Source organism: Mirounga leonina, unplaced genomic scaffold, assembly GCF_011800145.1.
Source record: "Mirounga leonina isolate KUSES-001 unplaced genomic scaffold, KU_Mleo_1.0 Mir_418, whole genome shotgun sequence".
Lineage (NCBI taxonomy): Eukaryota > Metazoa > Chordata > Mammalia > Carnivora > Phocidae > Mirounga > Mirounga leonina.
The window spans coordinates 30,433,574-30,449,690 of record NW_023270739.1 but is presented as its reverse complement, the minus strand read 5'-3'; the positions used below and the strand labels follow the sequence as shown (position 1 = coordinate 30,449,690).

Below are 16,117 nucleotides of genomic sequence, written 5' to 3'. Positions count from 1 at the left end.
GCCCTTCCCCCACCTTTCTCCCTCTTAAAAAAAAAAAAAGAACATAGTGTATTCAGGCAAATAGAAAACACAAAATAAGAAAATAAGATACACACACATATATCTTATATATACATACTTAAATGTGTGTGTATACAAACTCAAATATACCAGGACTTACATTACAGTAAATAGTTAAATAACTTAGCAGATAACAATTGCTTCTAGATTTTTTAAAATTCAAAAGCCAAACTTAAATTCTAAAGGTGCAATAAGTTTGAAAGCAAAATGATGGGAAAAATAGACCACAAAAACACTAACCAAAAGAAAGCTGGCATCCTTATATTAATGTAAGAAAAAACAGCCTTTAGGGAGAAATGAAAGCATTACTAAACTAGGCGAAATTAAAAAAACTATTTTTTACTTAATGGAAATTAATGAAAATACCACTTATAAAATGTGTGGGATGCAGCAAAAACAGTGCTTAGAGGGAAATTTGTAACAAAGAGTGCATACATTAGAAAAGAAGAAAGATGTAAAATCCATCGTCTAAGTTTCTACCTTAAGGAACTTGGAAAAGTAGAGTAAATTAAATCAAAAGTAAGCAGAAGAAAAAAAAAAGAATTAGAGAAGAAATCAACAAAATTGTAAATGGGAATTCAATAGAGAGTATCAGTGAAACCAAAAGCTGGTCCTTTGAAAAGATCAATAAGGTTAATAAGCCTCTGGCCAGGCTAAATAAGAAAAAAAAAAAAAAAAAGAGGACACAAATTACTAATATCAGAAATAAAAGAGGGAACATTACTACTGATTGATTATATGGAGAGTAAAAAATATAATAAAGGTATGCTATGAATAATTCTATGCCCATAAATATGATTACTTAGATGAAATGGACCAATTCTTTGGGACACAATTTGCTAAAACTTGCATAAGAAAAAGACAAGCTGAACAAGCCTATATCTATTAAATAAAATTGAATCAAAAATTAATCACCTTCCAAAAGAAAGTACCAGGCCTAGAAGGGTTCCTGGTGAATTCTATCAAACATTTAGGAAAGAAATTATACAAATTCTCTATAATCTCTTTCAAAGGATAGAAGCAGAAGGGATACTTTCTAATTCATCTGTAAGGCCAGAATTAACCTCATACTAAAGACAAACAAAGACTATACAAGAAAAGAAAACTACGGATTTTCAATAATGTGATACAGAAAATCCTCAATAAAATATTAGCAAATCAAATCCAACAATTTATAAAGAAAATTATACACATTACACATTATCTAATGACCAATTGGGACTTACCCCATATATGTAGAGCTGGTTAAACATTCAAAAATCATGGGGCACCTGGGTGGCTCAGTCAGTTAAGTGTCTGCCTTTGGTCAGGTCATGATCCTGGGGTCTTAGGATCGAGCCCTGCATTGGGCTCCCTGCTCAGTGGAGAGTCTGCTTCTCCCTCTACCCCTTCTCCTGCTCATACTCTCTCTCTCTCAAATAAATAAAGAATCCTAAAAAAAACAAAAAAACAAAAAAAACAAAAATCCGTGTGTCCATCACATCAACAGGCTAAAAAAGAAAAATCACATGATATCTATAGAAGCAAAAAAACATTTCACAAAACCCACCTATTTATGATAAAAACTCAATAAACCAGGAAGAGGGGAACTTCTTCAACTTGATAAAGAATTTTTACAAAACCCTTACAGTTAACATCATACTTAATGGTAAGAAATACAAAGTTTTCCCACTAAGATCAGGCACAAGACAGGAATATTGACTCTGACCACTTCTTTTCAACCTTGTACTGGAAATCCTAAGTAATGCAATACACAAGAAAAGGAAATAAAAGGTATACAGAATAGGAAGAAAGAAATGAATTTTTTTTCCAGATGACATGATCATCTATATAGAAAATTTGAAAGAACCAACAAGAAAACTTCTGAAACTAATAAGCAATTATAGCAAAGCTTCAGATGTAGGGTTAATATATAAGAGCCAATCACTTTCCTATATACGAGTAATGAATAAGTGAAGTTTGAAGTTAAAAACACAAAACCATTTACATTGCCACCCCCAACTTAAATGCTTAGGTATAAATCTAACAAAATATGTATAAATTCTGTATGAGAGAAGCTACAAAACTTTGATGAAATAAATCAAAGGACTCAATATAATTGATAAGTGTGCTATGTTCCTGGATAAAAAAACTCAATATTAGCAAGATTTCAGTGCTTCTTTTTTTTTTTTTAAGATTTTATTTATTTATTTGAGAGAGAGAATGAGATAGAGAGCATGAGAGGGGGAGGGTCAGAGAGAGAGGCAGACTCCCTGCTGAGCAGGGAGCCCGACGTGGGACTTGATCCCGGGACTCCAGGATCATGACCTGAGCCAAAGGCAGTCGCTTAACCAACTGAGCCACCCAGGCGCCCGATTTCAGTGCTTCTTATCTTGATTTACAGATTAAATGAAATCCCAGCAAGTCATTTTGTGGATATTAACAAACTGATTCTAAAATTTATATAAAGAGGCAAAATGCCCAGGATAGCCAACACAATATTGAAGGAAAAGAACAAATTTAGAGGACTGACAATATTTGACTTCAAGATTTGCTGGAAACCTACAGTGTGGTATTGGCAAAAGAATAAACAAGTAATGGAAAAGAATATAGATAACCCAGAAATAGACCCACACAAATATGGTCAACTGATCTTTGATGAAGGAGCAAAGATAATACAACAGAGTAAAGACTGTCTTTTCAACAAATGGTGGAAGAACAAAGTGGATGTCCTCATATTAAAAAAAAAAAATGGGGCGCCTGGGTGGCTCAGTTGGTTAAGCGACTGCCTTCGGCTCAGGTCATGATCCTGGAGTCCCTGGATCGAGTCCCGCATCGGGCTCCCTGCTCTGCAGGGAGTCTGCTTCTCCCTCCGACCCTCCCCCCTCTCATGTGCTCTCTCTCATTCTCTCTCTCTCAAATAAATAAATAAAATCTTTAAAAATAAATAAATAAATAAAAAATAAAAAATAAATGAATCTAGACACAGACATTATACCACTCACAAAATTTAACTGAAAATGGATCACAGACCTAAATGTAAAATGCAAAACTCTAAGACTCCTAGAATATAACATAGAAGAAAATCTAGATTTAGGTGACCTTGGGCATAGCTATGACTTTTTAGAGACAACACTAGTGGCACTATGCATGAGACATAATTGATAAGTTGGACTTCAATAAAATTAAAAATTTGTGTTCTGCTGAAGACAATGTCAAGAGAATGAGAAGACAAGCCATAGACTGGGAGAAAATATTTGCAAAACATTTATCTAATTAATGGCCACTATCAAAAATATACAAAGAACTCCTAAATCTCAACAAAAAGAAAATGAATAACCCAGTTTAAAAAATGGGCCAATAACCTTAAGGACACTTCACCAAAGATAATATACAGATGGCAAATAAGCATATGAAAAGATGTACCACATCCTATGTCCTCAAGGAAATGCAAATTACAAGATCCCACTTTACACCTATTAGAATGGCCAAAATCTGGAATGATGAAAACACCAAATTCTGACAAGGACATGGAGCAACGGAACTCTTTCATTGCTGATAGGAGTGCAAAATGTTCAGCCACTTTGGAAGACAGTTTGGAACTTTCTTATAAAACTAGAAATAATAGCGCACCTGGGTGGCTCAGTCGGTTGTGTCTGCCTTCAGCTCAGGTCATGTTTTCAGGGTCCTGGGATCGAGTCCCTCATCAGGCTCCCTGCTCAGCGGAGAACCTGCTTCTCCCTCTCTCTCTGCCTCTCCCCACTGCTTGTGCTCTCATTTGCTCTCTCTCCCAAATGAATAAATATCTTTAATTAAAAAAAAATAAAACTAGAAATATTTTTACTGAATGATCCAGCAATCTCACTCTTTGGTAATTATTCAAATGAATTGAAAACTTATGTCCACACAGAAATCTGCACACACATATTTTTGGCAGCTTATTCATAATTGCCAAAATTTGAAAGCAGCCAAGACATCCTTCAGTAGATAAATGAATAAACTGTAGCACATCAGACGATGGAATATTATTCAACAATGAAAGTAGATGAGCTACCAAGCCATGAAAAGACATGGAGGAACATTAAATGCATATTACTAAGTGAAAGAAGCCAACCTGAAAAGGCTATTATATGTATGATTCCAACTATGTGACATTCTGGAAAAGGTAAAACTGTGGGGATAGTAAAAAGATCAGTGTTGCCAGGGGCCAGGATTGGGGAGAAGGGGTCAAGAGGCAGAGCACAGAGGATTTTTAGAGCAGTGAAAACTACTCTGCATGATACCATAGTGATGGATACATTGTCATTATATATTTGTCCAAACTCACAGAAAGTATAACATCAAGAGTGAACCCTAATATAAACTATGGACTTTGAATGATTATGATGTCTCAGTGTAGGTTCATAGATTATAACAAAGGTACCACTGTGGTGGGGAGTGGAAGTATGTCAATAATGGGAGAGGTTTTGAATATGTAAGGGAAGGGAGTATACAGAGAAATGTCTATACCTTCAATTTGTTTTAAACCTAAAACTGCTCTAAAAAAATGAATGCTGTTATTTTATATTAAAGAAGTACCAAAGAGAAGTAAAAAATTCTGAACTATATTGAGATTTTTATTATATCTTTCTTATTAATTTATAGAACAAGCACTCAAAAAAATCAGTAAAGACATGGTTTGATAAACCAATTTAATAACATTTGCTTAAAGGACATATATAAAACAACAACTGGAGGAAGCACACAAGACATTTACAAAACTTTGACTTATACTGGCCTTAAATCAGGTCTCAAAAATTACTTAAGGATTGAAGGACACCTGGGTGGCTCAGTCGTTAAGCGTCTGCCTTCGGCTCAGGTCATGATCCCAGGGTCCTGGGATTGAGCCCCACATCGGGCTCTCCCTATTTGCGCACACACATGTGCACTCTCTCTTTCTCTCTCTCAGCAAATAAATAAAATCTTAAAAGAAAAAGAAAAAAGAAAATATAGCAGGCTAACCCAGAGAAGTTAAATGGTTTGTTTAATGAGTAGTCATAGTGTTAACAGAATCAAGATTGAATACATGTCGGGGTGCCTGGGTGGCTCAGTTGGTTAAGCAACTGCCTTCAGTTCAGGTCATGATCCCAGGGTCCTGGGATCGAGTCCTGCATCGGGCTCCCTGCTCTGCAGGGAGCCTGCTTCTCCCTCTCCCACTCCCCCTGCTTGTGTTCCCTCCCTCGCTGTGTCTCTCTCTGTCAAATAAATAAATAGAATCTTTTAAAAAATTACTTAATTGAAATCATGTGCAGTATGTTTTTTGAATATAATGCTAATAAACTATAAATGAATGATACCAATAATACTAATGATGATAGTATTAATAATGAACTAATACTATAAATGAATGATAAATCAATATAACTAGATAATCTTTACTCTCTTGGAAATTAGGAAATATCTGAAAAATTCATGAGTCAAAAAATCATAAATATTTTAAAAAATAACTAAATAATAAAAAAATCTATATATCATAATATAAAAGCAATAGCCAATGAATTTTTTAAAGTAAATCAATTCATCAATAAAGCTAAATTTTTTGAAAGAAATTTGATGAATTCCTGGCAAGTCCGATTATGAAAATAAAAGAGAAAGCACAAATAACCAGTATCAGCAATGAAAATGAGGCAGGATGACAAATGATACAGACTAAAGCTATAGTAAGGAAATATTGTGAACAACCCTATGGCAGTACATTTGAAAATTTGGAGAAAATTATCAAGTCTTAGAAAAATATGATACTGAAACTAACCTTAACTCTAATCTTAAACCTAGCAATATAGGCAAGCAACCAGGAAGGAAAAAAATTTCAACCTGTGACAGTATTTTTTTTTTAATTTTGTTAGTTAACATACAGTGCAATATTGGTTTCTGGGGTAGAATTCAGTGATTCATCACTTACATACAATACCCAGTGTTCATCACAACAAGTGCCCTCTTTAATACCCATCCCCCACCCACCTCTCTCCATCCACCCTCAGTTTGTTCTCTATCATTAAGAGTCACTGTGGCTTGTTTCCCTCTCCCAAATGTCCATCAACTGATGAATGGATAAAGAAGATGTGATAGTATTTTTTTTAATTTTATTTTATTATGTTATGTTAGTCACCGTACATTACATCATTAGTTTTTGATGTAGTGTTCCATGATTCATTGTTTGCGTATAACACCCAGTGCTCCATGCAATATGTGCCCTCCTTAATACCCATCACCAGGCTAACCCATCCCCCACACCCTTCCCCTCTAGAACCCTCAGTTTGTTTCTCAGAGTCCATAGTCTCTCATGGTTTGTCTCCCCCTCCGATTTCTCCCCCTTTATTTTTCCCTTCCTACTATCTTCCCCCCTCCTTTTTTTTTTTAACATAAATGTATTATTTGTTTCAGAGGTGTAGGTCTGTGATTCATCAGTCTTACACAATTCACAGTGCCATGATAGTATTTTTAAAATTATATACCAAAGAATGTGTCTCACAAAATATGTGCAAGACCTTATCTGGAAAATTGTAAAACTCTATCAAGAGTGTTAAAGAAAAACTAAATAAATCTATGAATTGAAATACTAAACTTCAAAGATTTAAATTGTTCCAAAATTAACAGTGGATTGTGTAAGACTGTGGACCTCTGAAAAAATAATACATTATATGTTAAAAAAACAAAAGATAGCAGGAGGGGAAGAGTGAAGGCGGGGGAAATCGGAGGGGGACACAAACCATGACAGACTGTGGACTCTGAGAAACAAACTGAGGGTTCTGGAGGGGAGCGGGGGGTGGATGGGTTAGTGTGGTGATGGGTATTAAGGAGGTCACGTTCTGAATGGAGTACTGGGTGTTATACACAAACAATGGATCATGGAACACTGCACCAAAAACTAATGATGTAATGTATGGTGATTAACATAACATAATAAAAAATAAATAAATAAAGTAAAGTAAATAAAAAACAAAATTAACAGTGGATACTATGCAATCTCAGTTAAATCACAAGAGGTATTTATGGGAATTGACAAGCAGAATCTAATTTGTATAGAAAGTCAAAATCTGCAAATAGCCAAGAGACACTCAACAGGGTGAATAAATTGGGAGAACTTGTCAAGCACCATTATTAATAAACTCTTATTATAGAGTTGGTGCAAATAAGTGAATATATTGTGGTGTGACATGGTATTGTATGGTATGGAAGGTATGGTATGGATGGGATGAGATGAGATAGGATGGGATGGTAGTAATTCTAAGATAGGGTAGGGTAGGATAAAGTAAAATAGTAGAGAAAATTACAACTGATAGGCATTACGCTTAATTGATATTATAAGACAGATTATATTCTAAATCAGTGGGCAATAGATAGACTTTTCAATAAATCTTACTTAAATGATTATCTATACTAAAAAATTAATTATGTCCACACTAAGGACCTAAATATAAGAAGCAAAAATATAAAATTTACAGAAGACAATGTGGAAGAATATAAAATTGGATATGGAATAATTTCTTTAAAAATACTGGTCATCTTGGGGGCGCCTGGGTGGCTCAGATGGTTAAGCCTCTGCCTTCAGCTCAGGTCATGATCCCAGGGTCCTGGGATCGAGTCCTGCATCGGGCTCCCTGCTAGGCGGGGAGCCTGCTTCTCCCTCTGCCTCTGCCTCTCTCTCTCTCTCTCTCTGACTCTCATGAATAAATAAATAAAACATTAAAAAAATACTGGTCATCTTGATAAATATATTTACATTAAAATTAAAAATCTCTATAAATCCAAAATTGTCATAATAGTAATGAAACAACAACACAAAGCGATGGAGAAGGTATTTGTCACACATATAACCAACAAAGGTCTCATATCCAAAATATATAAATAATTCCTAAAAGTCATTAAAATACAAATAGCCTAATAGAAAAAATAAACAAGAAGCTCTAACATATTTTTCACAAAAGAAGAAATCCAAGTAACTTGTGAACATATAAAATGGTGCTTAATCTCATTTTGTAGCAGAGAAATGCAAATTAAATCTGCAAAGTAAAAAAAAAAAAAGCCTTAAAAACTAATTGTTGGAAAACACATAACCAGTAAGACTCATATTTTGCTGACTGAAATACAATTTCGTACAACCATTTGGAAAACAATTTTACATGCGGTGGACTTGAAGGTATGCATTTATATGATCCTTCAATTACATTCTTAAATGCTTGCTGTATAGAAACTTGTACACGGATAGTCAGAGTAGTGTTTTTCTTAATAGTCCAAAACTGGAAACAGCCCATGTGTCCAACAACAGTGGAATGGATAAACTCTAATACATCCATACAGTGGAATATAATACAGTGCTGAAAAACAATGAACTACATGTATACACAGCAACAAAGATGAATCTCAAAATAATATTGAACAAATGAACACAAGAGAATACTGACAGAATTGTAGCAAGCAAAGCTTGCTTAATACATAGATAGGAAAAATTATAAAGTAAATCAAGAAAGTCAAGGTAATAAAATGTAGCATAGTGGTTATCCCTAAGAGAAGAGACTTTAGAACAGGACTTATGTGCAAGCTGTGTTCTATTTTTTTTTTTAATGATTAGAGGTCAAATGGAGTATGTATTTATATTTGTATTTATATAATAATTTTAAACAATTTATGCATAATTTATATAATATATAATCTTTACATACTTATAATTACTTATAAATCCTAAAATTGTAAACACCTGCTATATGCAATATTTTGTGTACATTGTATATATCACAACAAAATAAAATGATAAAAAGAGCTTTCTGTGCTCACTTGGCAACACATATACTAAAATTGGAATGATATAGAGAAAATTAGCATGGCCTCTGCACAAGGATAAAATGCAGATTCATAAAGTGTTCCATATTTTGCTTTCCTTTCTAATGTTGATGAATGACAAAACTATGTCTCTGATAAGCAAAGTGACTTGACCAATTGAAGTCCCTTCCAGCTTCAAACCCCACCCCCAATTTCCCCTTCAAAAAAAAAAAAAAGATGTTCCCCAAATCAATATTTATATAAGTAGTTTAAAGCTAAAAATTAATTTTGTGGGGAAGACTGGTAATGCCTATCTTGACTTTTTTCCTCACTAGAGTATAAATAGATTAATAATACTTTTATCTATCTTTTCAATTAAAAGTGAAATCAATGAATGGAGGCCCTGATTCATTTACAAATGAACTTCTGCTATATAAAATAAAAATCTATCTTTCTAAACAAAATATAATGAAAGATAAAAATTCTGCATTAATAAAGTATATACACTTAGAAAACCAAAATATTCAGTCTATGGGAATACTTGTTTAAATGAACCTATGGGAAACAATAAATTTTGGACCAGGATTGTTAGTCTCTAATATGTTTGTCATTCAAATTGTGAAAAAGGGGCACCTGGGTGGCTCAGTCCCTTAAGCGTTCGACTCTTGATTTTGGCTCAGGTCATGATTTGAGGGTTGTGAGATTGAGCCTGGAGTTGGGCTCCATGCTGGTGTGGAGCCTGCTTAAGATTTTCTCTCTCTCTCCCTCTGCCCCGCCCCACCCTCTCTCTCTCTCTTTCTCTAAAAAACAATTGTGAAAGACAATTTTTACTTATATTTACTAGTTTTGTATAGTGCAAGCAGTATTTTAATATATATTCAATATGTGATGTTAGCTCTGTCTGTAACAGAAGCATATCTGTATTCTTATTTGACAGGTAGAGAAATCATCAGAGGCAGAAATTAATAGTCAATGAGAAATGCATTATGAATGTATAAACCATATGTATGATAAGTATTTCTGTTTTGTAGCTATAAAAAAACAATGATTACAATGATACAAAAATGTTTAATTGGGGGCGCCTGGGTGGCTCAGATGGTTAAGCGTCTGCCTTCGCCTCAGGTCATGATCCCAGGGTCCTGGGATCGAGTCCCACATCGAGTCCCACATCGGGCTCCTGGCTCAGCGGGGAGCCTGCTTCTCCCTCTGACCCTCTCCCCTCTCATGCTGTTTCTCTCTCGCTCGCTCTCTAAAAAATAAATAAAATCTTAAAAAAAATGTTTAATTGGATCCATCATGCCTCTATCATCAGTGTATCAATATAATACCACTTACTGACTTCTTTTGAAATAAAACTAGTAGAGGAAATCAACCATATATTTGGCCCATGATTAATAAATATACATAAATGAGTAGAATTAGTGATGTCTTTTTACCAAGAGCAGAAGCTTTTATATATGTCAAGAACCTGAAGTCCAACTATACAAAAACAAACAAACAAAAAACAGGTGGCAGTAATATTTATATGGCCACTATGACCATGTTATTTTGAAAGCCAACCTACTTACATCATCTGCCTCTCCATTATTCTATTGGGTGGGGCCCTAGTTTGGATGACCTACTGTATTAACACTCCCTGAGGGAGTCTAGGTTGGATATGGGAATATTTTCCAAGAGTAATTAAATTGAGAGAGTGAAACAGGAGAGAATCATGTCAATGGAACCTCCTTCATGGTTATTACTGAGCAATTGCTAAAAATTATTTGAAATAACTTGAAATCAATTAGGACTGTGTATCCTTGTTATCTTTTGGAAATTAACTTTTCTTTATTAAAGACACACTAAAATCCTCATATATTATGAAATAAAATACATTTAAAAAAATACCTGTTATAGATTTGGAATTCTTTGAACAAGGACTTCCTGGACTCCCCCCAGAAAATTGTTCTGTCTAGTTTTGTGGTTAGTCCTGGGATCCTTCCAGTGACCCCCTGGAACCTTGATCTTGGCCTGGATTTAGAGACTCTTACAGATAGTCTCACCTCCAGGATAGCTAAGTCTTGGCCAATGGCAACTGAGACAGCATTAAGACTATGCATAATAGAATTCATTTAACTTAAAAAATAGCAAAATGGTTAGAGTTATTAAATCCTTAATATATGTTAGGCATTATACATGTTCTATTACTTTATATTAGCATATACATTTTAGGAGAAAAAACTGAGGCAGAGAGAAGGTAGGTAATTTGCCCAACATTACACAGTAAGTGAAAAAAAACAACTTATTACGTGCAAGATAGATGCGAGGCAGATAAATGACTAAAGTGTAGACTCTTCAATATAGACTGAATTAATTTATCCTAGAATTAATTTCTCATTATGTCAAAATTCCAGAGCCTTTTCTAGTGAAAAATTAAGTGGTGTGCCAGATTCATTGGAAATGTAAAATGCAATCTTAGACAATGACTACTGGGTAGTTCTAAAAGTAATATCCTGTTAACACTTACTGTAACTTAGAAATGGGTAAATCTGCCAATGCCATGACAGTGAAGGATCTGTATTACTTATTTTTCCTTTTATCTCAGGTTCCCAAACAGCTTGGCATAGCACTGTTACTGATCCTGTCATTTAACACTTTTACATTTTGTTTAGGATTTTTGCATTAGTTTTTACTTTAAAATATTACATTAAAATATTATTTACCTTGATTCCTGAGATTTTTGTTACCTCCTTAAATTTTGTGCCTAAGGTAAAATACTTCGTTTGCCCCACTTGACTTACCCTTGTCCTGGCTCTGGTTAACAGCAAACATGGAGACACATTATACATTAATATGACTATACATATGACTACATGACTTTAACAACCTGCAATTTTCTTGACTTATGTGGCTCTCACAGAAGAAACTAAAGAACGACTCTTTATGTAGTATTTGGTGCTTTACTATAAAGATAGTGAAGAGTTTAAATTCAACTGACCAATACAAATGGCAAAACATATCCTTTCAAGTAGAATCATACATAAGTTGAATACAAAAGACTTGTTATAATTGGTTAATATGCACAACTACATAGACTTTGTGAAAGAATGGTTCTGTTATTCCAGAGGGATTCACTTAAATATAGCAACTCTATAATATTGAAAATTGTATCTGCAAAATCTATAGATTTTAGAAGACAATTTAGTAACTAACTTCTCCTTTACTTTCCTAAAGGTCATTCGTATACTTTATGTATCACCCAACCCCCAAACGGACAAATTTTGAGAATTAATTTAAATATCAGAAACTAGCAAGTATTTTTCATTCTAATACTTTTTTTTTTTTTTTAGCCTCCCTACCATAAAACATAGTGAAATATGTAAAGGAGTGATTAGTGCTGCTGTTAGCCTTTCACCCTTACATACAGTGTTGGCTCTATTCCCAAAATTTCTGTTTTTAAAGTTTTGCAACAACAATCCTCTTCTTTATTCATGAAGTCACTTTCGTTAGTGATCAATTACATATTTAAATATATTTTAAAAGAATAGGAATGTTGCTTGTCACACACAAATGGATCTTAGAGAGTTACTGGTTTCATGCCAATGCTGTCAACTTTCCAGCAACAGATTGGATTGGTTAAGGAAGAAGCCATAAACACCCTATCAACAAGTATTTATACAGATGTTAATGAATTTAAAATTCTGTTAGTGTAACATTTATGCCAAACTCCAATTTTATTTGTGATTTATTTGTGAGGTATGATGCAATAACTTCTTTTAATAAACATGTACAGACCACTTATACTTTAAAATGGAAACATATTTTTAGTGTTTCCAGCATGAGATACATAGAATCAGCCATTTATCAAAGTTACCAAAAACATTTCCATTTTGCTCATCGTGCAACTATGTCCTCCAAAAGCTTTTGGTAAGGAGATGAACTCATCTCTATCCATGAAACCAAGAATACGTTTTTATTATATTACTAAGAAAGACCATTAGAGGAAAGGAAAATAGTCATGGGAGGGTTGCCATATATATTTAAAATATAAATAATTAGCTTTTTGTGTATTTCCCAAATGATAATTGAATCTTAATCTCCCTCTATGTAGGATATTTATGCTATACTGGTAATTTAGAAAACATTTATTTGAAGCATATGGGTTTAATGAACACTTACTTTGTTTTTCATGAAGAAAAGAATAATATTTCCATTAATTCCAAAAGAGACTTCATTTCTTTCAGTGAACTTCTTAAAGCTGAACTGCTTTCCTCTAGGACTGTGTACACTGTGGACATTTTATAAAGTAGCCTTATATGATGTAGTAGTTTTTTTTTTTTAATTTGCCATCCTTCATTGTCAATTTTTATCTCAAACTAGTTATGACTTTCAGAGCTAAAGTTTCTATTATAATGATTAAGTTAATTATGTATGGGAATGCATTACCCTCTGCAATGCACCAAACGGTTTGTCTACATGCTAAAAATCTAAATTCCAGCTCTACTTTTGTCAGGGCACTGACAGACCATTAATCAACTATGACAATTATTCCATTATTTCACAAATATTTTTGAGCACTATCCTACTGTGTACCCCTTAAAGAGCTTATTTATAGTAGGCAAAACTGACACATGAATAGGAAAATAAAATATGATGTAATAAATGCTATCATGGAGTCTCTATAGGAAACTTTAGAGGGCATCTCCAACTTAATTTGAGTAATAAATGCAGTGTTGGAAGATCAAGGACTTACCCCAGTGAATGTAATTTCTAAACTGTCATGTCCTGAAGACATGAAGCAAAAAACACCATTGACAAAGTGGGCAATCTGACGCATAGGCCTATAGGCAAAAGAGAGCATTTTGAGTAATTCTAACATATCTGAGTGACTGAGGCAAGAACCTAACAGATGTGTCTGAATGTATATGCATGGCTTATATGCCATGCAAAAAAAAAGAAAAAAAGAAAAAAATTGAACATTATCCAAAGGCAATGGGGAACCAGGAGTTTAACCTATGAAGCAGTGTAATTAGATTTGTATTTTAGCTAGGCCATTTGCAGTATGGAGATGCGTACATGGAAGCAAGACCAAAGCAAAGCAAAGCAAAACAAAAAACCAAAAACCAAAAACAAAAAAACAGTGAGAGGGCTCTTATAGTAATTCAGAAGAAATGATGATAGCCTAACATAAAATAGTGGCAACAGAAATCCAGGAAATTTGAGATTGAAAAGAATTTAGGAGGTAAAATACGCAGTTGTAGGGTGAGGATAAACGCTGGTTCAGTATAAGACTCTGGTTTCTGACTTATATATTGACAATGGTGGTAGCATTATGGGACCTTGTAAAAGGTAGGAAAATACATGAGTTCAGCTTTTTTACATACTCAGTATATATTATCTGTAGAATGTCTAAGTGTCGAAGCTTTGGATGAATACATGTTTCAGAAGGAAATAATGAAGGTGATTGAAGAAATTGAATGAATATCCTCATACAGGAAAAGTATAGCCTAGGAGTAAATGGGGCCAGGTTCGAACCCCAAAAAAGAATCCTGAGATCAGAAGGGATGACAAGGGAAGAGGAGCCCTTGCAGGAGACTGGGGTTTAGACAAAAGGTCAGAGAAAAAACAAGAAGGTGTAATGAAACAAAATCCAAAGGAAATAAGACTTTTAAGAAGGAAGGACCGGACAACAATGTATAATAATATTATAGAGGAGTCAGTAAGATAGTAACTTCGAAAAGTCCTAAGGATTTAGCAGTATTAGTCATCTTGATGTGAAGGCATCACAATGAAGAAGAAGGCATCTTGCAGTGAGCTGGAGCATGAATTGTAATAAGTCAACAGAGACTGGTCTTTGTCTACCATTTCAAGTTTATCTGATTAGGGAAGGAGAGAGAAGAGTAGCTAGAGGGGAAGGTAAAAGCCATTTTTGACAGATACTGGAAATATGGAAGAAAAGAAAATACTGATAAATAAGAGATCCTAGATTTTATGAAAAGGTTGGGATCCAGAGCAGAGTTGAAAGCACTGTGCTTAGGAGAAAGGGTGCCTCTTCTACTGTGATAGGTCAGAAGGGTACCTTTGCACTTACGTCACCATATACAAGGCTGCTCACTTCTTTCAAAATGGAGCCTGAAGTAAAATGGGTAGTGGGGATAGAAAGGAGGAGCCAGTTATTAGTGACATACCGAGCAGGTAGACTAGATCTAGTTTCTGATTAGATGTTGGTACTGTAAGGCATGAGCAGCCAAGGCTGACTCCAGAATACCTGGTCTGGATGACTTGGGAATTCAGGAGGCAAAACAGATTTAGTAGGATGATGATGGTAAAAACAAGCTGTGATTCTGAAGTTCAGCTGTATTTGAGAACAGGAATAAAATAGAAGCTGGCAATACTTAGCTGCCAGCCCCATGAAGTAATACGCAATGTCTATCTGGTTGACTATCATCAGAAGTCAGTGCAGTGCCAGGCAAAGAGTGGGGTGGTGTGGGGGTCCTAGATACTTGTAGAATGAGGAACACATCTAAAGGAATCTATAAAGAAGCATGAAAGGGAGCACTGGAAGTCTGGTGTTTCAATGTCCTGCAGAAAAGAGAGTTTTAAGACAAAAGAAATGACCTGTGTAGTTGAATTCAGCAGAGAGGTCAATTAAGATGAAATAAATGTGTTTGTTAGATTAAGACAGTGCTCAGTAAGGACAATTTCAATTGCAATAAATTAAGGTGGGAATGGAAAGTGAAGAAGTAGAAACGAGGAGTAGACTTCTCTTAAAAGAATTTTGTTAACCAATATCTTTTAGTGTGAAAGGGAAAGTATTCAAAGAGTATAGAATTTGTCCCTGAAAACTTATATCTTATTTTACATGAGTTTATTGAATTGGGAGATAAGAACCTATAAATTATGAGGGGAAAATAACTTGTAGTTTAGAAGATATTTAGCAATAAATTTGTATGCCTAGAAAGAAAGTTGCTCCTTTTGAAAGTACAATAGAAACTAAAATCAAACAATAGGCAAGAGAAAATATTTGCACCAGTGATAATAGATAAAGGATTATGAATGGTCAATTAAAAACAGAAAGAGAAATATTAGGATCCAGCAGAACTGGGGAAAACAAGAAAGTATTTTACACTATTCGGTTTAAAATTAATAAGTAATCGTGGAATAACATTCAATCTCACTAGCAGTAAAAATGTATAAATTAAGTCCACATTAGACAACATTTTTGTCATATTATCAAGAACTTAAAAATATTTAATATCCCAGTGTTGACCAAGGACTCAGTGAAATGAGTAATTTCCAA

At 34.3% G+C, this 16,117-nt stretch overlaps 1 protein-coding gene and 1 non-coding gene across 2 annotated transcripts in view; both read left to right on the top strand.

Annotated features, from left to right (window-relative positions):
- Positions 1–16,117, top strand: part of LRRIQ1 (leucine rich repeats and IQ motif containing 1) — a 202,657-nt gene that overhangs the window by 169,502 nt on the left and 17,038 nt on the right. The window lies entirely within an intron of this gene.
- On the top strand, positions 8,846–8,951 carry LOC117998950. Its single transcript, XR_004676155.1, has one exon. It is a non-coding gene; the product is annotated as a U6 spliceosomal RNA (small nuclear RNA).